This window comes from Saimiri boliviensis, chromosome 14 (genome assembly GCF_048565385.1).
Source record: "Saimiri boliviensis isolate mSaiBol1 chromosome 14, mSaiBol1.pri, whole genome shotgun sequence".
NCBI lineage: Eukaryota > Metazoa > Chordata > Mammalia > Primates > Cebidae > Saimiri > Saimiri boliviensis.
Genome location: NC_133462.1, coordinates 92375848 through 92402760, shown reverse-complemented (window position 1 = coordinate 92402760; position 26913 = coordinate 92375848). Strand labels below are relative to the sequence as shown.

General features: G+C 48.7%; 1 protein-coding gene across 3 annotated transcripts in view; it reads right to left on the bottom strand.

Moving 5' to 3' along the window:
- Nucleotides 1–26913, bottom strand: part of KIF26B (kinesin family member 26B) — a 526146-nt gene that overhangs the window by 90487 nt on the left and 408746 nt on the right. The window lies entirely within an intron of this gene.

Sequence of the window (26913 nt, the reverse complement as noted above, 5' to 3'; positions counted from 1 at the left end):
AACACTGAGCACTCGGTGCTCACCACCAACCCGGCCCCGCTCCTGCAGGTGAGCGAGGTGCTTACGCAAATGCACAGTCTGTCCTGGGGGCCCAGGGTGAGCAGAAATCAAGCTGAAGCCTCCCACAGGTCTGCCGGCTACAGCCCTGGGGAAAGGGACGGCATGTGTTCTAACCAGCTCCTTGCTACTGGGTTGTGAGTTCAGTCCAATAAATAATGGGCACTTGTGTGAAGCACCTACTATGGCACTTACGTTGAGACCTACTATGCGTGAGGCACTGCGCTAGGCATGGGGGATTCAAAGATAAGTAATGCGTAGAGTAGCAGGATAGCCAGACAGAGACAGGGCATCTGAGTAATATATGGCAGATTCTGAAGGAATGCACAAGGATGATTTCTAATGTCCTCTCTGCGTTTTATTTTCTTTGTCTTATCAGTTGTCGGGTTTGATGAAATCTGTCATGCAATTTTGGGGAGGAGGGGTGGTTGTAAATTTTCTTTCTTTTTTTTTTTTAAGACGGAGTCTCTCTCTAGCCTGGAGTGTAATGGTGCTCGGCTCACTGCAACCTCTGAGTTCAAGTGATTCTCCTGCTCAGCCTCCCAAGTAGCTGGGATTATAGGCAAGTGCCACCACACTCGGCTAATTTCGTATTTTTAGTAGAGATGGGGTTTCTCCATGTTGGTCAGGCTGGTCTCAAACTCCCGACCTCAGGTGATCTGCCCACCTTGGCCTCCCAAAGTGCTGGGATTACAGGTGTGAGCCACCGTGCCCAGCCGTAAATTTTTAAATAAAATATTTCAACTTACAGAAACGCTCAGAGAATCACGTTTTGTGCAAGCTGGCGATCCTCCTGCTGACCTTGGCTCTATCTGCTGAGCCAACTCATCTGCAGTGCACAAAGCTGAAGGGGAAGAATTCCGAGGGCACTGGGTCCCCAGGCATGCGGCACTGTGTCCCGGCTGTGCCCGCCTTCTAACTGAAGGCAGGACTCTCGGTAGACCCAAAAGCTGGTGTCACGGTGGAAGGAGCCCGAGGGTGGGACACTCCGCCTCCCAGGGCTTAGATCTTGCCTCTCCCACCATGAGGTCATAGAATGACATCTGCCGTGTTGTCTCGTATGCCAGAACTGTGCTGTTATCTACACGATCTCACTGAATCCTTCCAGTCCTCTATGGTGGCGGTATACCTGTCTAGATCTTACAGATGAAACAATGATGTTACATAACTTGCCCCGCGTCACCGAACCTGTGGGTGGAAGGCTGGCCTTGGTCCCACCTCCAACGCCTGCGCTTTCTCCATCATGCCAACTACTGCCTCCCACAGACAGTCACACTTCTTAGAGCCCCAGCTTCCTTACCTGTATAGCCTAACAATGCCCGTCATATGGGTGGTTGTGGAAATTCAATGGACCAGCATGTCAAGTGCTGAGCGTGGCATAGGCACACGGTGGGCATTCAATTCCTGTATCTCTTCCTCCCTCCTCCCTTTACTTGCCTTCTCCTGGATCATGATAACCTATCACTTTCCAATCACAATGTTTATGGTAACGTTTTAGACTGGGCGTGGTACCCATACATGGAATCCCAGTGCTTTGGGAGGCAGAGATGGGAGTTCCAGACAAGCCTGGGAAACATGGTGAGACCCCATCTCTACAAAAAATTTATTTAAAAAAAATAGCCAGGTGAGATGGTGCACACCTACAGGTACCAGCTGCTTGGGAGGTTGAGGTAGCAGGGTCACCTGAGCTCAGGAGTTCAAGGTTGCAGTAAGCTATGATCGTGCCACTGCACTCCAGCCTGGGTGACAGAGGGAGACCTTGTCTCTTCAAAACAAAAAACAAAACAAAACATGATAAGGTTTTAGAACCCCTTGCCCTGGACTCTGGAGAGCTTCGATCACAAGCAGGATACCGAGGGGGATCCCCGACAGACAGAGCTAGTCATTAAGCACTGGGCCCCCAGGGCTCCTATTAGTAAAACAGCCGAATCCCACACAGCCTCTACACACAGGACAATAACCAGTGGGCTTCTCTGCATTCCATTCTGGTAACTTTCCTGTTCACTGGGCTTTTATAGTCTGATTTCAGTTCCATTCATTTCTACAGCTTTGCCTCCGTTACACAGTATGTGTGCTAAGAGCGTGTATTCAAATCGCCACCCTTGGAAGGCACCTGGGACCTCCAGGCTTTCTGTAAGCAAACCTCCCAGTCTAGCCTCCCAGCATGGCAAGCCAGGGATGATGCAGTGCCAGGCAGGACGGATGGGGCCACGGCCCACTGCTTTTCTATTTCACAAGCCTGCATGCGATTTCTGGGTAACTAGAGATGCTGAATGTAAAATATGAGCTAAGCCAGGCAAGGGCCTGCAGGGAGACGCGGGCAAGAAGGGGCTGAATTCGTGAGTCATTTGTCCAGAAGGAACGCTCCTGCATCTTAATGAAATCCCAAGCCTGTGGTTCCTTTTCTGTAGAGAGGCTGAAGATCCCAGTCACTGGTCTGGCCAAAGAGATACACAGTTCTTTAAAAACCCATTGAGCTCCAAGCTGGGGGAAATGCCACACACTATTCTTTTCTTTGCAATTCGTCTAACTAAATGGACATTTTTTTTTTCCCCTTAAAGGAAGGAAATTGAGTTTTTCTGCTTCACCTCCTTCGTATCATTATTCCTTTAGTCCAGCACTCCACTTCCTGCTTAATCCACTGTAATTAAAGTGCTGAGGAGATGCCACTTGTGATCCAGAAAGCCCCTCGGACTTCTCGCCAGGAGTTCTTGGTTTTGTCACTAATGCTCTTGGGTTCTTGGCAACAGCTATCCAGCCCCGCCTCTCCCTGCTGCTCTTCCATAGAGAGACAGGCAGGTACTAGCCTGCACCGCCTTCCCCCAGCTCTCGGGGTGGAAGGGACAGTCACTATTCCACTCCCCAAGGCAGACCTGCAGGGCATGGGATCCAGAAAGCTATAGGAACAGTCTGAGCGGTGGCCAGGAAGGGCTGACACCCTGATTCCAGCAAGAGGAGACTGGCATTTCCTGCACCCAACTTCCCACTGGGGGGGACCCCGCTCTGCCCTGTTTGTCTACTGAATCCGCGGATGGAGCGGGACAGCTGTTGCTCTGGGCGGCAGTTATCTTTATGTCCCGCTCATTCATCAGTTCAGCTTGTTCCGGAGGGCATCACGGGACTGAGGGAGAAAGGAATTGTGAGACACTCACAGAGAGAGGTGGCACCTCGCTCCCGAGCTGCAGAGACGCTCACTCCACCGACACGGAGGCGATTGCTGCCTGCCACACCGCCCGACCGCGGCCCGTAATCACTCGCCGCCACTGCCATCCATGATCACGGCACACAGATATTCCCGTTTGTCCCTCGTCACAGAGCACAGCCCCGTGCTGCACGCCTAGGAGAGTCTTCTTGGCCTGTTTCTCTACCCAGAGGCTGTCCAGCTGAAGGTTTTCTGCAGACTCGAGGGTTCAGGAGGGCTACGGGCAAAATGTGACCTCTGGAAGGATCCCTTAGCCATGAGAAAAGGACTGCAGGCCGGGTGCGGTGGCTCACGCCTGTAATCCCAGCACCAGGGAGGCCTGAGGTCAGAAGTTTGAGACCAGCCTGGCCAGCATGGTAAAACCCGTCTCTACTAAAGAAAAGAATACAAAAATCAGCCGGGCATGATGGCAGGTACCTGTAACCCAGCTACTTGGGAGGCTGAGGCAGGAGAATCACTTGAACCCGGGAGGCGGAGGTTGCAGTGAGCCGAGATGACGCCACTGCACTCCAGCCTGGGGGATAGAGTGAGACTGTCTAGAAAAAAAAGGACTGCAGGTGACGAGAAGGTGGCAGGAGCAGGCAGGACTCCACCAGCCCTTCTCATGCGCGAGTTTGTTTCAACTTACTTCGTGCATGCCCATGACGAAGGCCGTCTACAGACACACAGGACACCACGGACAGTTCCCTGACCTGCGTCTTGGGCACGATGAATGCCCAGCAAGAGTGTGTAGGTGATGAGAAACAGCTTTCACCTCTACAACGTTCTAGGCTACAGAGTTCAAGTCACCACTGGCCTCTTCCGACCCCTTAGCCTCTGTCTATCTGAACTTCCCTTACGCTGATGTTTGAGTTCCGGGGTTCTTGAGAATCAGCTCGGTAGAAACTGGACACAAAGCAGGAGCACCATTTGACATCATTTCTGTCCCAATCCCAGCAGGGCTGGAATCAACTCTAAGCTTTCCACATCAGTCTTTAGTTCCTAAAATACGGCTGGACCTCGTTCTCCAGGGGAAGGCAGAGGTGAATAAGCACGGGCCATCACCAGGAAGAATGATGCGAACGGCAGAGAATGGAAGACTGCCAGAGGGATTCTCAAAGCAAAAGGGTCACTGCACGAGACAATGACCAAGACAGGTCACTGCATGAGCAGAGCCAAACTATGGAGCCGGCCAGCAACCACACCCAGCGTGGGGTCCCGCTTCCCCGCTGCCAAGGATGGTGGCTGGGATTCCCCTGGGAGCGTGAGGTGTGGAGACAGGGATCGTCCTGCCTCTCACCCTCACGTGGGAGATGGCCAGTCATGGGGAGATGGAGCTGAGAGTCCAGGCCACTCCCGAGGAGAGCCGGGGGATGCGGGTGCCAGGCAGCAGCGTGCTATCCCGGGTACACACCAGAAGCTCTTCCTGGTTTCCACGTGTTTTTGGATGAGATTCAGCTGTAGAGAGAAAAACGTGGAGGGTCCATTGTGTGGACACAGTGTGTGTGGGCACTGCAGCGAGGCAGGAGCAGAGACTGGGTTCCAAGCCACACGTCACCACCACTGAGGGGCTGTGTGATCTAAGCAATGGGCTTTGGCTTCCTGACCCCTAAAACAGACCTGTCCTGCAACCTCCCTTGAAGGACAGTTGTGAAGAACCAAGAAGGTGAGAGTAACTGTGCAGCAGCACACAAATGCGAAGCATTAGGAACTTGCAAAAGAGAAAGAAAGAGGCCGCGCGTGCTGGCTCACGCCTACAATCCCAACACTTTGGGAGGCTGAGGTGAGAGGATTGCTTGAGCCCAGGAGTTCAAGCCTAGGCAACAGAGTGAGACCTTGTCTCTACAAAACATGCTTTAAATTTAGCAAACCATGGCGGCACATGCCTGGAATCTCAGCTACCTGGGAGGCTGAGGTGAAAGGATCGCTTGAGCCTGGGAGGTGGAGGCTGTAGTGAGCTGAGATTGCGCCACTGTACTGCAGTCTGGGCGGCAGGGCCAGAGTCTGCCTCAAAAATGAGAGAGAAAAAGAATGAGAGAGGGAGAAAAGGAGAGGAAGGAATGCAGGAAGGAGGGAAGGAAGGGTGGTTGGTTTCATTCTGCAAATTAACTGGTATAAAACAGACTTTCTGCATCAAACGCACATCAGAAATCTTTCTCCTAGGATTAATGTTAAAAAGAAGGCAAAAAAAATGTTAATGAGCATACACACCCACAAAGGTAAGACAAAGAGCAAATGCTCTCCCTCCCTCCTTCCCTGACCAAAGTTAAAGAATGTATGGCCTGCTTACATTTTTTTGTAAAGGGGAGTGAGTATTCCAGGCGAAATGGGATCTGAGCATCTGAAAGCTGAATGTGGTATTGCCCACATGGATGCCCACATCTGCTGTCCTGATCCAGTGACGTGTAAGAAGTGACCTCACTTCCGTTGTTTCTAGTGCATTACTCACCTCCGGCAAATTCCCAACCATTTAAGAAAGATGATTGGAGAGACAGGAGACCTAAACAGTGTGCGCTTCTCCACATGGATTCTTCTTAACACACGCAATTTTCTTTTATCTTTGGAGACTGAGTTTCACTCTATCGCCCAGGCTGGAGCGCAGTGGAGTGATCTCAGCTCACTGCAACCTCTGCCTCCTGGGTTCAAGTAATTCTCATGCCTCAGCCTCCTGAGTAACTGGGATTACAGGAGCCAGCCACCACGTCCAGCTAATTTTTTTGTTTGTTTTTAGTGGAGACTGGGTTTCACCATGTTGGCCAGGCTGGTCTTGAACTCCTGACCTCAGGTGATCTGTCCACCTCAGCCGCCCAAAGTGCTGGGATTACAGGCATGAGCCACCGCACCTGGCCCATGCTTTTCTGATCTACCAAGAAATGCAAGAAATTCAGCAACCTTCCCCATCCTTTCTTTTAGCCCATGACATTCTGACAAATCTATTGTACAAGATTTCAACCAAGTGCCAGTTTCTAAAAAACACACGGCAAGAGATGAAGGGTGCAGTCTTCCAGCCGTAATTTAAAGAGCCCTTTTTCTCTTTAAATAATATCATGTCAGGTTATACTGCTAGCCCATCAGTGGCATGTGGGACTCTGTAAGCAGGACTGCTTTCTGCCTTTTCATTTACCCAGTGTGGCTGCTTAACTTGACAGGAGAGACAGGTAACAACATTAAAGTAAATTAAAACCAGGTTTTGGGTGGCTGGCAAGATGGCTGAATAGGAACAGCTCCAGCCTGCAGCTCCCAGCGACGGGAAAAGCAGAAAACCCAGTGAGATCAATGCAGAGGGAGGGTGATTTCTGCATTTCCAACTGAGGTACCCAGCTCTTCTAACTGCGACTGGTTAGGCAGTGGGTGCAGCCCAAGGAGGGCCAGCTGAAGCAGGCTGGGGCATTGCCTCCCCTGGAAGTGCAAGCGTTCAGGGACCTCCCTCCCCAGCCAAGGGGGGCTGTGAGGGACTGCGCTGTGCTGAACACTGCCGTCCAGGCCAGATACTACGCTTTTCTCACGGTCTTCGCAACCCGCAGACCAGGAGATTCCCTCGGGTGCCTGCACCACTGGGGCCCTGGGTTTCAAGCACAAAACTGGGTGGCCGTTTGGCCAGACACTGAGCTAGCCACAGGAGTTCTTTCTCATGCCCCAGTGGTGCCTGGAACGCCAGCCAGCCAGAACCATTCACTCCCCTGGAAAGACGGCTGAGCCCAGGGGGCCCAGTGGTCTGGCTCAGCAGATCCCACCCCTACAGAGCACAGCAAGCTAAGACCCACTGGCTTGAAACTCTCACTGCCAGCACAACAGTCTGAAGTTGACCTGGGATGCTCGAGCTTGGTAAGGGAAGGGCCATCTGCCATGACTGAGGCTTGAGTAGGTGGTTTCCCCCTCACACTGCAAACAAAGCTGCCGGGAAGTTCAAACTGGGTGGAGCCCACCGCAGCTCAGACCCCCTCAACGTTCCTCCTCCCTGCAGGGCATCTCTGAAAGACAGGCCACAGCCCCCATCAGGGGCTTGGAGATAAAACTCCCATCTCCCTAAGACAGATCACCTGGGGAAGGGGCAGCTGCGGGCACAGCTTCAGCAGAATTAAATGTTCCTGCCTTTCAGATCTAAAGAGAGCAGCCGATCTCCCAGAACAGCACTTGAACTCGGTTAAGAGACAGACTGCCTGAAGTGGGTCCCGACCCCTGTGTATCCTAACAAGGAGACACCTCCCAGCAGGGGCAGATACACTCCTCCTATGGGAGAGCTCTGGTTGGCATGTGGTGGGTGAGCCTCTGGGACAAAGCTTCCAGAGGAAGGAACAGGCAGCAACCTTTGCTGTTCTGCAGCCTCTGCTGGTGATACCCAGGGAAACAGGGTCTGGAGTGGACCCCCAGCAAACTCCAACAGACCTGCCGAAGAGGGGCCTGTTAGAAGGAAAACTAACAGAAAGGAATAGCATCAACATCAACAAAAAAGACATCCAAACAAAAACCCCATCTGAAGATCACCAACATCGAAGACCAAAGGTAGACAAATCCATAAAGATAAGGAAAATCCAGTGCAAAAAGGCTGAAAATTCCAAAAATCAGAACACCTCTTCTCCTCCAGAGGACCACAACTCTTCGCCAATAAGGGAACAAAACCGAACAGAGAATGAGTTTGACGAAGTAGGCTTCAGAAGACCGGTAATAACAAACTCTTCTGGGCTAAAGGAGCATGTTCTAAACCAACGCAAGGAAGCTAAGAACCTTGAAAAAGGGTTAGAGGAATTGCTCACTGGAATAACCAGTTTAGGGAAGAACATAAACAACCTGATGGAGTTGAAAAACACAGCACGAGAACTTTGTGAAGAATTAAACAAGTATCAATAGCCAAATTGATGAAACGGAAGAAAGGATATCAGAGATTGAAGATCAACTTAATGAAATAAACCATGAAGACAAGATTAGAGAGAAAAGAATGAAAAGGAACAAACAAAGCTTCTAAGAAATATGGGACTATGAGAAAAGACCAAACCTACATTTGATTTGTGTACCTGAAAGTGACAGGGAGAATGGAACCCAGTTGCAAAACACTCTTCAGGATATTACCCAGGAGAACCTCCCCAACCTAGAAGACAGGCCAGCATTCAAATTTAGGAAATACAGAGGACACCAAAAAGATATTCCTCGAGAAGAGCAACCCCAAAACATAATCATCAGATTCACCAAGCTTGAAATGAAGGAAAAAATGTTAAAGGCAGCCAGACAGAAAGGTCAGTTTACCCACAAGGGGAAGCCCAATAGACTAACAGTGGATCTCTCTGCAGAAACCTTACATGCCAGAAGAGAGTGTGGGCCAATAGTCAACGATCTGAAAGTAGAGAATTTCCAACCCAGACTTTCATATCCAGTCAAACTAAGCTTCATACGTGAAAGAGAAATAAAATCCTTTGCAGACAAGAAAATGTTGAGAGATTCTGTTACCACCGGGCGTGCCTTACAAGAGCTCCTGAAGGAAGCACTAAATACGAAAAGAACTGGTACCAGCCACTGCAAAAACATACCAAATTGTAAAGACCGCTGACGCAACAAAAAACTGCATCAACTAATGGGCAAAACAACCAGCCAGCATCATAATGGCAGGATCAAATCCACACATAACCATGTTAACATTAAATGTAAATGGGCTAAGTGCCCCAATTAAAAGACACAGACTGGCAAATTGGATAAAGAGTCAAGACCCATTGGTGTGCTGTATTCAAGAGATCCATCTCATGTGCAAAGACACACGTAGACTCAAAATAAAGGGATGGAGGAATATTTACCAAGCAAATGGAAAGCAAAAATAAAAATAAAAAATAAAAATAAAGCAAGGGTTGCAATCCTAGTCTCTGACAGAACAAACTTAAAACCAACAAAGACCAAAAAAGTCAAAGAAGGGCATTATATAATGGTAAAGGGATCAATGCAACAAGAAGAGTTAGTTATTCTAAATATATATGCACCCAGTACAGGAACACTCAGATTCATAGAGCAAGTTCTTAGAGACCTACAAAGAGACTTAGACTCTCATGCAATAATAGTGGGAGACTTTAACAGCCCACTGTCAATATTAGACAGAACAACGAGACAGAAAACTAACAAGGATATTCAGAACTTGAATTCAGCGCTGGACCAATTGTACCTAAAAGACAGCTACAGAACTCTCCTCCCCAAATAAACGGAATATACATTCTTCTCAGCACCACATTACACTGATTCTAAAATGGACCACATAATGGGAAATAAATGGAAAATAATGGAAATCATAACAAACAGTCTCTGAGACCATAGGGCAATCAAATTAGAACTTAGGATTAAGAAACTCACTGAAAACCACACAACTACATGGAAACTGAACAACTTGCTCCTGAATGACTACTGGGGAAATAATGAAATTAAGGCAGAAATAAAGAAGTTCTTTGAAACCAGTGAGAACAAAGACACAACATATCAGAATCTCTGGGGCACAGCTAAAGCAGTGTTTAGAGGGAAATTGATAGCACTCAGTGCCCACAGGAGAAAGGGGAAAGATCTAAAATCGACACTCTAACATCACAATTAAAAGAACTAGAGAAGCAAGAGCAAACAAATCCAAAAGCTAGCAGAAGACAAGAAATAAATAAGGTGAGAGCAGAACTGAAAGAGATAGAGACATGAAAAACCCTTAAAAAAAAAAAATCAATGAATCCAGGAGCTGGTTTTTTTTGAAAAAAATTAACAAAGTAGATAGACCACTTACTAGACTATTAAAGAAGAAAAGAGAGAAGAATCAAATAGACACAATAAAAATGATAAAGGGGATATCACCACTGATCCCACAGAAATACAAACTACCATCAGAGAACACTATAAACACCTCTATGCAAATTAACTAGAAGAAATGGATAAATTCCTGAACAGACACACCCTCCTACAGGAAGAAGTTGAATCCCTGAATATACCAATAACAAGTTCTGAAACTGAGGCAGTAATTAATAGGCTACCAACCAAGAAAAGCCCAGGAACAGACAGTTTCACAGCCAAATTCTACCAAAGATACAAAGAGGAGCTAGTACCGTTCCTTCTGAAAATATTCCAAACAACAGAAAAAGAGGGGGCTCCTCCCTATCTCATTTTATGAGGCCAGCATCATCCTGATACCAAAACTTGGCAGAGACACAACAACAACAAAAAAGAAAATTTCAGGCCAATATCCCTGATGAACATTGATGCAGAAATCCTCAATAAAATACTGGCAAACCAAATCCAACAGCACATCAAGATGCTTATCCACCACAATCAAGTCAGCTTCATCCCTGGGATGCAAGGGTAGTTCAACCTATGCAAATTGATAAACGTAATCCATCACATAAACAGAACCAAGGACTAAAACCACATGATTATCTCAAGGGATGTAGAAAAGGGCTTTGATAAAATTTAACACCTCTTCATGCTAAAAATTCACATTACAATAGGTGTTGATGGAACATATCTCAAAGTAATAAGAGCTATTTAAGACAGATTCACAGCCAAGGTCATACTGATTGGGCAAAAGCTGTAAGTATTCCTGTACAGACAAGAAGGCCCTCTCTCTCTACTCCTATTTGACATAGTATTGGAAGTTCTGGCCAGGGCAATCAGGCAAGAGAAAGAAATAAAGCACATTCAATTAGGAAGAGAGGAAGGCAAATTGTCTCTATTTGCAGATGACATGATTGTATATTTAGAAAACCCCATCATCTCAGTCCAAAATCTCCTTAAGCTGAGAAGCAATTTCAGCACAGTCTCAGGATACAAAAGCAATGTGCAAAAATCACAAGCATTCCTATACACTAATAACGGACACAGAGCCAAATCATGAATGAACTCCCGTTCACAATTACTGCAGAGATAATGAAATGCCTGGGAATATAATTTACAAGGGATGTGAAGGGTGTCTTGAAGGAGGACTACAAACCCTTGTTTAAGGAAATAAGAGAGGACACAGACAAATGGAAAAAGATTCCATGCTCATGGATACGAAGAATCAGTTTTGTGAAAATGGCCATTTAGTAATTTATAGATTCAGTGCTCTCCCTGTCAAGCTACCACTGACCTCCTTCACAGAATTAGAAAAAACTAAATTTCATATGGAACCAAAAAAGAGCCTGTATAGCCAAGACAATCCTAAGCAAACAGAACAAAGCTGAAGGCATTACGGTACCTGACTTCAAACTATACTGCAAGGCTACAGTAACAAAAACAGCGTGGTACTGGTACCAAAACAGATATGTAGGCCAATGGAACAGAACAGAGGCCTCAGAAATTATGCCACACATCTATCACCATCTGATCTTTGACGAACCTGACAAAAACAAGCAATGGGGAAAGGAGTTCCTATTTAATAAATGGTGTTGGGGAAACTTGGCTAGCCATATGCAGAAAGCTGAAATGGGACCAATTCCTTACACCTTATACAAAAATTAACTCAAGATGGATTAGAGACTTAAATGTAAGACCTAAAACCATAAAAACCCTAGAAGAAAACTTAGGCAGTAACATTCAGGACATAGGCATGGGCAAAGACTCCATGACTGAAACACCAAAAGCAATGGCAACAAAAGCCAGGATCCACTAAAGGGATCTAATTAAACTAAAGAGCTTCCGCACAGCAAAGGAAACTGTCATCGGAGTGAACAGGCAGCCTACGGAATGGGAGAAAACTTCTGTAATCGACAAAGGGCTAATATCCAGAATCTACAAGGAACTTACAAATTTACAAGAAAAAAAAAAACCATCAAAAAGTCGGAGAAGGATATGAACAGACACTTCTCAAAAGAAGACAATTATGCAAGCAACAAACATACGCAAAAAAGCCCATCATCACTGGTCATTAGAGAAATGCAAATCAACACCACAATGAGATACCATCTCATGCCAGTTAGAATGGTGATCATTAAAAAGTCAGAAGACAACAGATGCTGGAGAGGCTGTGGAGAAATAGGAACGCTTTTACACTGTTGGTGGGGGTGTAAATTAGTTCAACCATCATGGAAGACAGTGTGGTGATTCCTCAAGAGTCTAGAACCAGAAATACCACTTGACCCAGCATTCCCATTATGGGATATTTACCCAAAGGATTATAAATCATTCTACTATGAAGACACATGCACATGTATGTTTATTGCAGCACTATTCACAATAGTAAAGATTTGGAACCAGCCCAAATGCCCATCAATGATAGACTGGATAAAGAAAATGTGGGACATATACACCATGGAATACTATGCAGCCATTAAAAAGGATGAGTTCATGTCCTTTGCAGGGATATGGATGAAGCTGGAAACCATCATTCTTAGCAAACTAACACAGGAACAGAAAACCAAACACCGCATGTTCTCACTCATAAGTGGGAGTTGAACAATGAGAACACATGGACACAGGGAGGGGAACATCACACACCAGGGGGTGGGGGGCTAGGGGAAGGAAGCAGGAGAAATCTCTAATGTAGATGATGGGTTCATGGGTGCAGCAAACCACTGTGGCATGTGTATACCTATGTAACAAACTGCACATGATGCACATGTATCCCAGAACTTAAAGTATAATCATATTAAAAAAAAAGAAAGAAAGAAAGAAAGAAAGAAACAGGTTTTATAATAGGAAAAGGTTTGAATATTTTTCTGGTAAAATTTCTATAAATGATCTAAAATAACTTCTTCCAAAGTAAGATCTTTTTGATTCGATATGATTGAAAGGTTCCAGAAGTTTTTTTAGGAGACCAAAGGAGTCACATTCCAGATGACAGTGATCATGGAGGTCTCATATAACTCCAATGCCAGGAAATCCAGGGCCCAACCAAGAAGGCTGTGATCCCTCAGTTCAGGGGGAGATTCAAATATATTTTAGAAAGCCATTGCTCCACCGGCCCACAGTTTCCACGACAGAACCACAGACCCACACCTGAACGGACCCCAGAGATTCTGAGCGCAGTCAGTTGTGAGTTACAGAACAAAGGTAAATTTGCCAAAACAAAACATAAAAATAATCCTGCACGACATATTCAAAGATGGGGGGGGTTATATTCACCGGGAGGAAGTCCAGAGCCATATGATTCCATGCTGAGTTTGTGGGGGGAGGGCAGATGAAGGCTGGGGTGCACTCCAGGCCTCCTTTGGGGCAGCAGCTGCTCCGTGCTGACCAATCGATCATCCATCAGCAACACCGCCGCAACTTCCTTACAAGTTTTACAAATCTTACCGTTTATAAAGACCTTTCTCATATCTCACTTCCATTTGGTTCCATCATAACGGCTTCGTTAAGGAAATATTAGTGTAATGATTATTATCATCTTTCCTATTTCGAGGCCATAGAGATTGGCTTGCTCTAAGCCGAGTGGCTGGCAAAGGCGGAAGGGCCCTGGCCCCGGACCGCTCCTTTCTCCATGAGCATCTTGGGTCACAGCCAGAGTAGAGCCACCCCTCAGGAGACTGGGGCGGGCACCGGGGCCTGCACCTGCACCCTGGGCGGCTGGCTCCTCAGAGGTGCCAGTGGGTGAGCTCCCGTGGTGCCAGACAGCAAATAATGAGCAGCGATGCCATCAGACAGGGAAGATTTACATTATTAACAACCAGGCTGGAAAAGGTGACAAGGGGTGGCACAGTAAAGCTAAGTGCGGGGGAGCATGTGCAGGGCGGAGAGCGGAGCCGATGATGACATGCACTCGATACAGAAGTGCTCCGGGGAGCAGGGGGGAAGCAGATTCCCTGAAGCTCTTCATCAACACCCGTCTGTCACCAGGCAAGCCCAGCAAGGGGCTGCCCGCTGGAGGGAGGGAGCTGAAACCAAGGAAGAAAGCCCTTCCCCGTGGGGTGCTGCTAATGGCTGGGCAGCCCTGAGGGGCCAGAACCCCCGCACCAATTAGCAGGAGTGGGACAGAGCTGGCCAGGCTTCAAGGATGGAGACAGACACATAGCGGGGGCTGGTCTGTCGGAAGGGCCTGGGGCTCTGACAGCCGCCTAGCTAGAAGAGGCCCCATCGTCAGCCTGTTGTATCAGGGAGTCTCTTAAATGGATAAGCTGGTGGAAAGACGCATCCAGAGGCAGGCGTGCTCAGGTGTGAATGACGCAGGGTGTGGGATCCTGAGGCATGCCTGATGACCCGCTCCGATCTCAGTGACACACACTGTCACAGCATCCCCTCTATGGCTCACAGGGCACATGGCCTGGAGCTTGGGGGCATAGGAGGCGGCTGCCTGGTTTGCGTGCTGGCTGTAGGTTCATCGTTGTGTGTCCACATACGAGGGTTTCACCTCCGATGTCCACATCTATGAATCGGCCGTAATAACAGTAACTCTCCTAGCAGGGTTACTGTGATCATTCAAAGAGCAAATGCCCCTAACATCCCTTCAGCAAAGCCAGTGACATCGAGAGTGCTCAATAAATATTAGCAATTATTACTTTACTACTATCACTGAGGCCACTGGAAAGACCACGAACTTTGAAGTCAGACAGATCCTGGCCCTTGGTTGCTGTGTGACTATGAATATATTATTTTAACATAGTTTTCTCATTAGTAAAACGGCGATCAGAACCCCTATCTTGAAGGACTTACATGACTATTAAGCAAATAATTATCCTAAGCACTTGGCACAAAGTATGTTCTCTCTAAATAATAACTGCCATGACATAGAACCTGTGTCCATGACGTTGAACTTGCATCCATGACATTGAACCTGCGTCCATGACATTGAACCTGCGTCCATGACATTGAACCTGCGTCCATGACAGTGCCATGAAAGCCCATTCCTCACTGCTTCCCGGGTCTTCCTTTATCCACCTTTGACTTAGGAATTCAGGAGACCTAATCACTACATTCTGAATCATCATACACCCACAGGGCTGAGACAGACACCATACTTGCTGAGGGGCATCCAATTTCTTTCTTTCTTTCTTTTTTTGAGATAGGGTCTTGCTGTCTCAAAAAAAGGTCTTGCTGTCACTCCAGCTCTTGCTGGAGTGCACTGGTGTGATCTCTGCTCACTGCAACCTCTGCCTCCCACTCTCAAGCAACCCTCCTGCGTCAGCCTCCCAAGGAGCTGGGATGACATGCGTATACAACCACACCCAGCTAATTTTCTTATTCCTCATACAGACAGGGTTTCTCCATGTTGTCCAGGCTGGTCTTGAACTCCTGGACTCAAGTGATCCTCCTGCCTTGGCCTCCCAAAGTGCGGGGAATTCAGGTGTGAGCCACTGTGCCCGGCCTGGACACCCAATTTTTATAGATGCAGGTTACACTTAGGTCTTTCAACTTCCACCCACTCTCTCTTGCCTGATTTTTGGTAAGCACTGGGTGAGTCACAGCTGGAGATGTCTCTGAATGCTTGATAGGAAAACCATGGTGGGCAGAATCGGAAAGTGTCCATCTGAAAGATAAAGTATTTACTAGCGTGGAAGGAGTGCCTGAGGAAGCCGCCGTGGACACTCCTCAACTAGAATTCTTTCCGATGTGTTCAGTTTGGATTTTGGCACTGTTGTTAATAACAGGCCAGTTTCCCACTAACGCTCACTCATGTGTTACCAGTGAAGAGCTGAAGAATAGATCTGTCGTGAAACAGCGAACAGTCAAGGCTGACGCACACTCGTCCGTCCCCATGGAGACGCCCGCTGGCTTGGAAAGCAATGGGATGCAGAGCAAGTTGCTGTTCTTCTCCGCATTGCTTCATGATGAATATAAAAACGTCAGCGTGCTAACGTGGCACCGACTTAGTGACGTCAGGACCCTTGCCACCATCCCTCCACTCCTGGGACTTTCAATATCCCGCTGCTCTGGCCTTTCACTTGGGTAAGTAACGTCCAGGACTCTGAAAACAAGTAACTCAGTCTGGTGTCCACCCCAAAATACTAGCTACCGGATCCACTGTGGATTTGGCAAAGCACCATAACCAATAACCTGGCGACCTGAAAGAGGCCACGGCCACACTCGCCTAATAGAGAGGAATACCGGACACCTTTCTGGCATTGCTCCCCAAAGCCCATTTTCTTTATAAAACGGTCTCTGAGGAAAACGGTCTGTGCTGGCTCCCACATTTCCATTAAATGTGTGCAGCCCCCACGCGATGACAATTTTGTTCCCAGCGGTGGCACGTGCAGAGGAGCCCTGCAGAAGGCGCCAGGGGTGATGGCGTCAGCCCCATTCTCAGTGCCTCCTGGGGACAGATGGCAGGCCAGCGAGTACAGACCGTTCATCGTTAAGATCACAGCCGTGTGCTGAGAAAGAAGGCGTCCTTGTCCAGGCCCCCTGGGGAGGTTGGGAGTCCCTTTCTTAACAAACCCAGGGGCACACCCCCTTCAACAGTGGGCTGTTTCTCCAGCCCGGGACTCCTCAGCCTCGGTTCCAGGAAGGAGAGGAAGGAAGGAAATAAGAAAGGAAGGGAATCGCCCTCGTAAGGATCTTTCAGGTCAGGAGGTGGAAATCCGGAAGCCTTGTCTAAAATGCAGGATATTAGGTAAATGTAACTTTGTAAGAGCCCGACAGATACTCCATGGATCACACCAAACTCTGCGTTCTCCAAACTTCCCCACACTGAAAGAGAGGAGATGAGAGCTCAAGGAGAAGGCACAGAGAAATCGTGCCACTGTCTCAGGCTCAAGTCCCTGGACCTCTGGTACATCTTAGGCGTTTTCATTCTCATTCAACCAATAAATAAGAGCAAGAATGTGCAACGATGGGCCAAAAGTACCCCGATTCTTTCCCCATCAGTTCCTCCAAGAGGCCCCTATTTCCCAGGACCGCATCTGTTCAATTGCACTAAGCACGTGTCAGACACACACTATGGACAATGCCCTATGCCAACGAGGAGCCGGAAGGAGGCCCCGAGGATGCAGAAACAGTTGGGTTCATGCATACAACAAAAGGGAATGGTGGCACTTCCATCTAAGAGTTCCTTCATGTTCAAGTTTTAGGCTTGTAACAAAAGCACCTTGAATTCTCTGATTAGCTCCAATGAGTCCTAGTCGTACTGCTGCCTTCTTGCTGGGAGGATCGGAGGGGGTCTGAATGCAGGGGCAGCCTGGGAGAAGTGAAGGACAGCTTGATAAGAAGAGGGGCCCGGTGAAGCCCAGCTGGAGGAGAGGGGCAAACGCTAATGAGACGCCCCGCCACCTCCAGCCAGAGGCAAGCCACCGACTGCCCCTTTAATTCCCGTCACCGTGCCCCCGCCTTGGCAGAGAAGCGCTTGCTGGCAGTGGGAGACTCGAAGCAGCATGGGGAGTTGAATACAGAGGGTCATTAGGAGGACGTGTTTTCTCTTTATTTTCTTCTTAAAATGTGTATGTGAAGATCAGATGGGGGTTAGCTAGGGAAGTCCCAAGTAAATGTGAAAATTACCTAATCCCAGTCTGTTCCAGTGTGCATTTCATAAGCATTAAAAAAAGAATCCTCACCAAATTAAAGTGCATGCCATCTTCCAACAATGATGATCCCCTCGACTGGAAAGGCTGGGGCTGTGGAGGGGGCTGAGGGGAGCCTGCCTCTGTGGCTGAGGGGCTTGGAAACTTTAATGAAAGGCACCTGATCAATAAGGCCGACTTCTGCATTTGAGAATCTAAAAGGCTTCCTAGCTTGCTGTGTCTGAAGGAAATGTCAGAAGCATTTATCACGTGCTGGGTGGGGGCTCTGCAGCCTCTGCTTGCCGAACTGTAGACGCAGACTTCGCTCAGCCCTGCAAATACCCTCGCCAGGCCCTTCCGCTTCCCACGGAATCAGCTTTCCTCCAAGAACAGAAGGCAGCTGGAGGTTTGCTCATGGAGGTTTGAGCACAGCTTTGTAGAACAGTCCCCGCCACCAGGCACTGATACCCCAAGATGGCCCCAGCCGGAAGCTTTGTTTGGGGCTCCGGCTTACACAGGGCTGGCTGAGCTTGCCTTCAAGGGGAACACACAAACTACCCTTTTGTATTTCCAAAGAACTCGAGCTGCCTTTTCCTGATTGAGGTGCTGTACTTAGTTCAGGGCTTTCTTGTTTGGACTTAAAAACCTCAATCTAGAAGGAACTAGCCCAAGGGACAGACGGGACAGAGCAATGGCCAGCAGCAATCCTGCACCCCTGCCACCCCCAAATCCGTCTAGAAGATAAGCAGCTGGGTCAGAAATCATTCCTTCCTTCATTAAGCATCTGTTAAGTACCCTTAGCGGTACGGTGCATGGCCAGGTACCACGCAAGGCTCTGGGGTTATAAACAGCTTACAAACGAGTTGCTCTCTTCAAGAGGCTTATCGGGTGAGACAATAATAAAACACCCCAGTAAAACAGAGCGGTACAAAAGAGTTGTGTACTGGGGTTCAGTGAGGACCCAAATGAGGGGGCATTTCCACCTGGGGCCAGGAAAGTTTTCATGAATATGTTGACGAATGAGATTCAGAAGAGGACTCAATGTCGGCTGGGGACTCCAGGTGAGTGAGCAGCCTGGCCACGGTGCAGAGGGGTGGGCTGACGGGGCTGACTGGTGTGTTGGAGGCTGCGAGTAGCCGTGGGGTTTTGGAGCAAGGTACTTCTATGAGCCTCAGTTTCCTCATCAGTATGGTGGAGATGGCAATAATGGCTCCACCTGAGAAAAGTTGTTATGAGGATTAAATGACATACTGCATGGGAAGTTCTTGACAAAGAACGCGGCACATGGGAAGGGCTTAGTGAGTGTCGGTTTATGTTTTACTCTGACTGTAGTTTGGGGTGGGCAGGGTGGAGGAGAGGTAAGAAATGTGGCTGGAAGAATAGGTGAATGACAAATTCATTCACCTATTTGGAAAGGGACTCCTTTTCCAAACTAAAAAGTCTCGACTTAACCCCGACAACAGAGGGCCGCTGGAGAGACAGAGAAGGAAAATGACCGGGTGACCACCGCTGCTCTGTAAGAACGCAGCTCCAGGTGTTCATTTCTCCCTGTGTACAATCATGCTAACACCACCACCAACTTTCTTCCAGTTGGGAGTGTTACGAAGTTAAAGATGGAGCAGGCGGCTCATGCCCGTAATCCCAGCACTTTGGGAGGCCAAGGAAGGACAATGGCTTTAGGCCAGGAGTTTGAAATCAGCAACACAGCAAGACCCCATCGCTATTAAAACACACACACACACACACACACACACACACACACACACACACTAGCTGGTTATGGTGGTGTGTGCCTGCAGCCCCAGCTGCTTGGGAGGCTGAGGCAGGAGGAGCCCTTGAACCTGGGAGTCTGAGGTTATAGTGAGCTATGATCACACCACTGCACTCCAGCCTGGAGCTGTCTCCAAGAGCCAGACGCTGTCTCCAAAACAGTAAAACATTTAAAAAATTTATGTTAAATGAACTTGAAAATGTTTGTGCAACGTACACTTTCAGAGCACAGCGTTTTTTAAATGTGTGGACTACATGATCAGCGAGTGTTCTTCAGAGGTTGTGTACACGTCATGACTGTGTGGCTGGGAGTCGGCTGTATGCGGGCGAGCAGCTGTGCGACTGCCATGCAGGGTAATCAGCCAACAAGACAACACTTAGTAAACGCGGAGAAGCAATGCACTCTCCTCTACCTAGGAAACCTAAGGACGACGATGCATGTGAATTCATGGAAAGACTCAGAAAGATCTGCTTCAGAACTCTCCAGATGAGAAAGCATGTTTTACAGTAGTATACGTAAGTCCACGGGATGTAGACTGCACTCTTCCAGCGATGGAACAGGATATACAGGAGGTGGCCAGGAGCTGCCTGACAGAGCAGCGTCTTTTCTTTTCCCCTAGCCAGGCAGGAATGACAACCCCGGCTCCTCCGTCCTCAGGATCACGTATGAATGAGCTCAGGGACTAGACAGACACTTCTCTGTCCTGCCTCGGACTCTTACTCCAAGTAAGTGATTGGGTTTCTGTCTCATAAGGGAAACAGCACAGACTTACTTTGTAAAATTTTATAAGGCAATTGGCCAGCTCGTTTGAACTCCCTAGACGCATTTTTGTTTAAATAACTGTGGGGTGCAGGGAATTGTATCACATACGCACACGAAGGAAAACTCTTACTTTCTTACCAAGAACAGTGCACAGTTTTAAGTTCTCATACTTAAACTGCGCGTTAAAACACAGCGCCACATCACCCTCCGACTCGAGTAACAGCTCCCAGTGGGGCCCCCTCCCTGAGTTTCTGATTTGGTGGGTCAGGTAGGGCCTGACAGTGTGCATTTCTAACGGTTTCCCGCTGATGGGGATCATGCTGGTCTGGGGAACCACACTTGGAGACCCACTACTCACGAGGCATGCTGGCTGAATCCTTGTGGAATCTTTCCCTCGAAAAAGCTATTCCATCAAAAACACAATGGAGGTGAATGTTATATCCTGGGAAAATGTCAATCTTATCCTTTTTTTTTTTTTTTTTTTGAGCCGGAGTTTCGCTCTGTCGCCCAGGCTGGAGTGCAGTGGTATGATCTTGGCTCACCGCAACCTCTGTCTCCCCGGGTTCAAGCGATTCTCCTGCCTATGCATCCTGAGTAGCTGAGATTACAGGCGCCCACCACCATGCCCAGCTAATTTTTGTATTTTTAGTAGAGACAGGGTTTCACCATCCTGGCCAGGTGGGTCTCAAACTCCTGACCTCATGATCCACCCGCCTCGGCCTCCCAAAGTGCCGGGATTACAGGCATGAGCCACGTGCCCGGCCCAATCTTATCCATTTTAAAGAAACTGGTTGCTAAGGAAAGAATGTTTCCGTGCCATGAAAATGGAAGTGGCTTCTGACTCTTCCACAATCGTACTTGAAAAAAATTCCTGAGTTCTAAAGTAAAATAAATAAATGTTTACCTTAGGAAGAATCAATAGGCTAAATAATTTTTCTTTTACAAGTTGCACAAGTCCCGGATCTCTATTTCTTTGGTTCTGTGGCTTTTTCTCCCATTGCTTTTATTACTATCATAGAAACACAAACTGCCCACAACAGAATCCAAACCAACTCTTCCTCTGGGTTCTTTTTGCCTTTCCTCAAGTAAGCAAGTCTTCGGAATCTTACCAAAATTACATTCATTAGGAAGTCAAAATGAAAGGCAACCAATAATTTCTGAGACCATCCTTCCTCCCAGAGAAACCGTCCTGGACTGAAACTGTGTGTGCATCAGTATGCATAGGGGTGTGTGTGTGTGTGTGTGTGTGTGTGTGCATGAGTGTTTCTCAGGATACTCTTTAGCTCTTTCATTCAACAATTTCTAGAATCGAGAAGCATGGATAGCTGGATGAGATGGTCAGTGTTTATTTCACATGGAAAGTAGTTATTGTATTGGGCCGTTCCTGCACTGCTATAAAGAAATACCCGAGACTGAGTAATTTACAAAGAAAAGAGGTTTACGTGGCTCACGGTTCTGCACGCTGTACACTGGCATCAGCTCAGCTTCTGGGGCAGCCTCAGGGAGCTTTGACTCAAATCGGAAGGTGAAGTACGGCAGGCATATCACATGGCGGGAAAGGGAGCAGGGGACGGGCAGGAAACACACACTTTTAAATGACCGGATCTTGGGAGAACTCACCATCATGAGGACAGCACAAGTCACGAGGGATCCACTCCCACAATCCGGTCCCCTCCCACCAGGCCCCCCTCCAGCACTGGGGATTAATAGTGAACATGAGCTTTGGGTAGGGACAAATACTTGAACTCTATCAGTTATTAAAATCAGAAAACTTAGGAAAGTGATTTCCCCAGGGAAAGAGCCTCTGCTCCTACAGAGGAGCCTCTTGTGAACTGTGACCTGCAGCCTGCTTCCGTTCATCCAGAATGATGTTTGGATTTGGCGGAAGCATTCCAGAATATGCCAGTCATTCAAACCAGGGGGCACTCACTGGGCAGGGGAGAGGAGATGCTAAATCATGCTTTCTCAGGTGGGTGAGCACTGGCAGCCTCTCGGCTGGTTTTCTAGTTCTGACACACTGAAAGTCAGGTGGTGATGTAACCCAGCCTCTCCTGAAGCCCATTCAGGTTCAGGCACCACGGAGCTTACGATGATACCATTCACCTGTAACACAGTCCAGATGGCAACGGGTCCTCAGGCAGCGGTGGAGATGGCTCTAGTGAACTCCACCCAGAACAAACCGAATAAACTCTCATTCATGCTAAGAAACGTTCATCTGTAAAAATGGAGTGAATGAGACGATCATGAGTTTCCTCCAGCAAGTCAACGTCAGGCTGATTGAAAAGGTTACAATAAATCCCAAAGCCTATGATGTTTCTGATGTGAATGATGCACCCTTAGATGTGACACCTTTGTGCAGTCCACAACCTGCACAACCGTGCTTGGTAGCCCTAGGTTTCCAGGAGCAAAAAGGGAGTTATCTGGGTGGGGACCTGACGGTGGCAGGCAGCTCAAGCGGAAACAGAGAGAGTCTCAGCCAGGCTTGGCCCTGGGGATAGTATTCAAATCTGGAAGTTTAGCCTCCGGGCCAAAACTCATTTCCAAATTTGTAAGACCCTGAGTGCCTTGGCAAGCCTGTGTGTGACTCATCTTTACAACCCAGTCTCGCTCATAGTGCCTTCCACACAGCTGGCGCTCGGCTCGGCAGGGCCGGGAGGTGTTTAAGTTAGGCGTCAGGAAAGTGGGGACAGGAGTGTTCAGAAGCCGCCTCTCCCCTGGGAATGCTCTGGAAATGAGAGAACATGCGCAGGGAGAGAAAGAATGCTCTGTAAATAATAACGACACATTAGCTAGAAGGTTGGAAACGTTTTCAAAGCCCAGATCCTAAATCCTTTCTCCTTCCATTTTCTGGGGGTGCAGAGGGGGTGGTTGTACTGGCTGGGCCGAGCATGTTGGAATTACAACTGCTGCTGCCTCTGAGAGCACGTGGCGGGTGGCGTTCCGTTGCGGGATGCAGGCGGGGAGGAGGGCTGCTGGCTGCTCTCAGGCTCCTGTCACTCACGCGTGCGCTTTACAGCCGGCACGCGGCTGCTGCTGGCTCACCTCCGCCTGGCTCTGTGGCAATCCTGACAGCTGCCCTCTAAGGTAGGCACATAAGTGTTACGTAGGAGACAGGTATGAGGGAGCAAAAGGCCTCCCTAGGGTCCCATAAAAAGCAGGTGGCAGAAACGGGACTGAAGCCAGCCCTGGCGCTAGGTCCTGTGCCCGTTCCTTTGTGCCGCAGGTGCCTACGGGGCAGACAGGGCAAGCAGACAGACACGAATCCTCTCCACCAAGCCCGCCCCTGGCATGTGAATGGCACACGGCAGACCGCACACTGAGTGTGTTTCCGGTTGCTTCGCAGGCTTCACGGGACTCTCTAAAGTCTTCTGTTTTCCTTGCTCCGATGCAGTTTAGGATGCTGAAACATATTCCAGCACTTTTATATTTAAAAAAGGAGGCACCGGCTCTGATTAAGTATATTAAGAGACTTTTGAAACTAGATTAATGGACTGGTAAGTTGTAAAACAACTCAAAATTGTGCAAATTTGTACTCAGGGAATTTCTAAAATGACAAGTTATTGACTTGATACACGGTAACAAGTCCTTTGAAACTGTTCTGCTCCTGTTATTCAAACCTTTACCGTGTGGCTTACTGACAGGCTGAGGAACACAGGGACCCCCTTGATGGGCGCAAGGTAGATTCACAGCTCGCACAGCTCTGGCTGGAGGACCCGCTCATCATTCAGCAGACACACACACGTGAAGTTTCGAATCACGCACCCTTGTGAGTCTGACGGGTCGGACTTCCAAAGGCTGTAAGGGTCCTTGCTCTAGTCTCAGCAGTGGCCTGGATGTAGCAGTTACACCAAGGACTTGAGTACTAGTCAGATGGCAGCCACTCCACACTGCTCACTTGGAGAATGACTGCCACTTCATGCTTATTGTGCTCATGCCTGCCTGCCCTCCTTCCTTCCTGTCTTTTTTTCTTGAGACAGAGTCACTCTGTGTTGCAGAGGCTGGAGTGCAGTGACCCAATCTCAGCTCACTGCAGCCTCAACCTTCTGGGCTCGAGCCCTCCTCCCACCTCAGCCTCCCAACATGCTGGATGACAGGGGTGAGCTACCAGCCCCCAACCCCCCGCCTTGTTGTGTTCCCAGATAAGGTCCCTGAGACCCAGAAAGGTAACGTAACACACAAAGTTCAATAATTAGACGTGGTGGAGCTAATGTAGCATCCACACCCTCTCCCTCCCCATTTAATGTCTTTTCACCAGAGAGCAGGGTGTTCCTGGGGCTGGCGCTGCGCACGCTCATGGGAACGGAAGACCCGTAAGACCCATCCTCCAGTTTCCCATCTTACAAACAGAGCCACTCACGGAACACAGCTCCAGGCAAGAGAATAGGCTGTAAGAAAACCAACCCATTCTTGGAAACAAACACACACAACCTTCTTTCTCTATCTACCTATCTTCTACTTTTCAATCAATCAGTCAATCAATCAATCTTTCCATCTTCCTCATTATAATGCTGAAGAATATATTTGCAACAAAACCTTAGAGCCTGTTTTTCCTACCCAAACGTCATTTCGTGTCATAGTTCAGTTTCTATTTTGTTATTTCTGGCACCACTGAGACAAAGACTCAGAGGGTTGAATGAAGTGGCTGCTTTGCATGTGGGCACAGCCACGAAATGAAAATATATTTGCTATTCGGATCCAGGGCAGAGCCTCAATCATTCTCGGCTGGAGCTTGGGGGAAAGCTGGGGATAGACAGCCTGGTGGACATTCGTCCAGGGGGTGCCGGCTCCTGCAGGTCTTTTGAGAACGGGCCATTTATCTGAAGAAACAATTGTTTAGATGTCATCAAAGGACCAAAAGGATGGCCGTCCAAAGGGTGAGCATCTGATCTCTCCTTATGTGTGGAAACTGCATTTTGTCACCTGGCTGAGGAGTGGCCGCAGGTGTTCCTGCGCCGTGGCGTCCCACCCAGCCAGAACGTGCTGGTGCAGGAGCTGCAGAGGAGGGGGCTCTGTGCTGAGGGAACGGATGGAGTGAACTCGGGACAGAACCGCCGTCTCGGGTCCGGGCCGCTCTAACAGCAGAACAAGCTTCCCACTGTCAGCAGCGAGAGGTGACTGGAAATGGCTTTAGCTGCTCCATCCGCTATGCCAGCATGGGCAGAACCAGGAATGAGGGCAGCAAACAGGAGGAGAAGTCACAGGGTCGGGGACAGGCGGGAGGAACACGCCGTATCCAACTGAGGACCAAGACGGGTGGCGGGAGAGGAAGGTCGGTAAGGAGGGCTTTGGTCCCGGGGAGCCAGGAGGGAAAGCCCTGAGCCGTGCTGAGACCGCTTTCCTCCGCCCTCCAGCCTCAGCCTCCCCCGTTTCCTGCTGTCCACTTCGGCCGAACCCCCTCGCACTCTGGGGGGAGGAGACAAGTCCGGGGCCTCCGCCACGCCTTCCTGTCCTCTGCCCCCAACACTGCTCCCTCCTTTCGACCCTGCGGACCTTGAGCATCCTGGCGCGCTGCTGTGACCACCCTGGGCTACCTGATTCGCCCTTTTCATTTTTTACGGCCATTCACACTTTTGTAAATCGTCCCTTTATGAGACTCTTCCAGAAACCCGGCGTTTCTCCCGTCAGGGTCTGACGGGAACACCTGCTCTCTCAGGTAGTATCTTATCTCTGTTTGCATTTGCAGGCAAGGGCTGCTCCTGTGGGCAGAGAGGGAGGAGAGAGGAGAGGCTCATTCTGACGTCGCATTGGCGAAGGGAAGAACGCGCGTGGCGGAGCACAGAAGAGGCGAATGATTAGGAAATATTGGGGGGGCACGTTGGGGTTTTAGCCTGTTACGACTCGGCATTGTTTTGCAAAGGCAGAGTTCTTTCCCAGCTGTTACAACAGTTGTGCTCAGAGCGCTGCGGTAATGACAGCTGACACCGTGATTACTGCCACTGCACAGCTGGAGAGACGCGGCCCAGGGGAGTGGGTGGAGGTGTCCAAACCTCGGGTACCTCGGGGCAGGCCCTGGAGGAAACCCCTGTCCCCCGGGACACCCGCATCCCCTTCCCCGAGAGAGCCAGCCCACTGCCACGCTTCCCCCAAGGGGAAACCTTCAGAAATACAGACTGGTGTTCATGAAAATCAACGCTCCTTTTAACATTTCCTTTTTTAGAGACAGAGTCTGGCGCTGGTGCTCAGGCTGGAGTGCAGTGGTGCGATCAGAGCTCATGGCAGCCTTGACCTCCTGGGCTCCAGTGTCCTCCCGCCTCAGCCTCCTGAGTAGTTAGGGCTACAGCAGCACCCTACTGCGCCTGCCTCTCCTTTTTCAAAACCTAATTTGTTGCTATTTGTTTCCTAGAAAATTTCAACTGTAGGGATAAACACTAATTTTTCTTTGTGCAAAGTTTCCAGAATGTTCTTCCTGTATCTGGTGGAGATTAGAGCCCTGTGCTCCACACAGCAGTGGCGATGAAATACAGCTCACAGAGTCCACCTCATTTGCTTTTCCCTCTGGATTATGACCGGGTTGCCAGGAAGAAAATAACTCAGAAAGACAGGCCCTCCTGTTCATTCATTCAAAAAAGAAAAAGGAAATGGGACAGGAAGTTTATAAAGGCCCTTTTTCCCCCTAAAGCAATGATTTATGAGGATAAAAACCACAGTTTCTAGTAGCCTAACCAAGAACTATTTTCTCTCAGTTCATTAACTCTGTTCGAGGAGCCTGTTTTTCCTACCCAAAAGTCATTTCACGTCATAGTTCAGTTTCTATTTTGCTATTTCTGGCCCCACTGAGACAAAGACTCGGA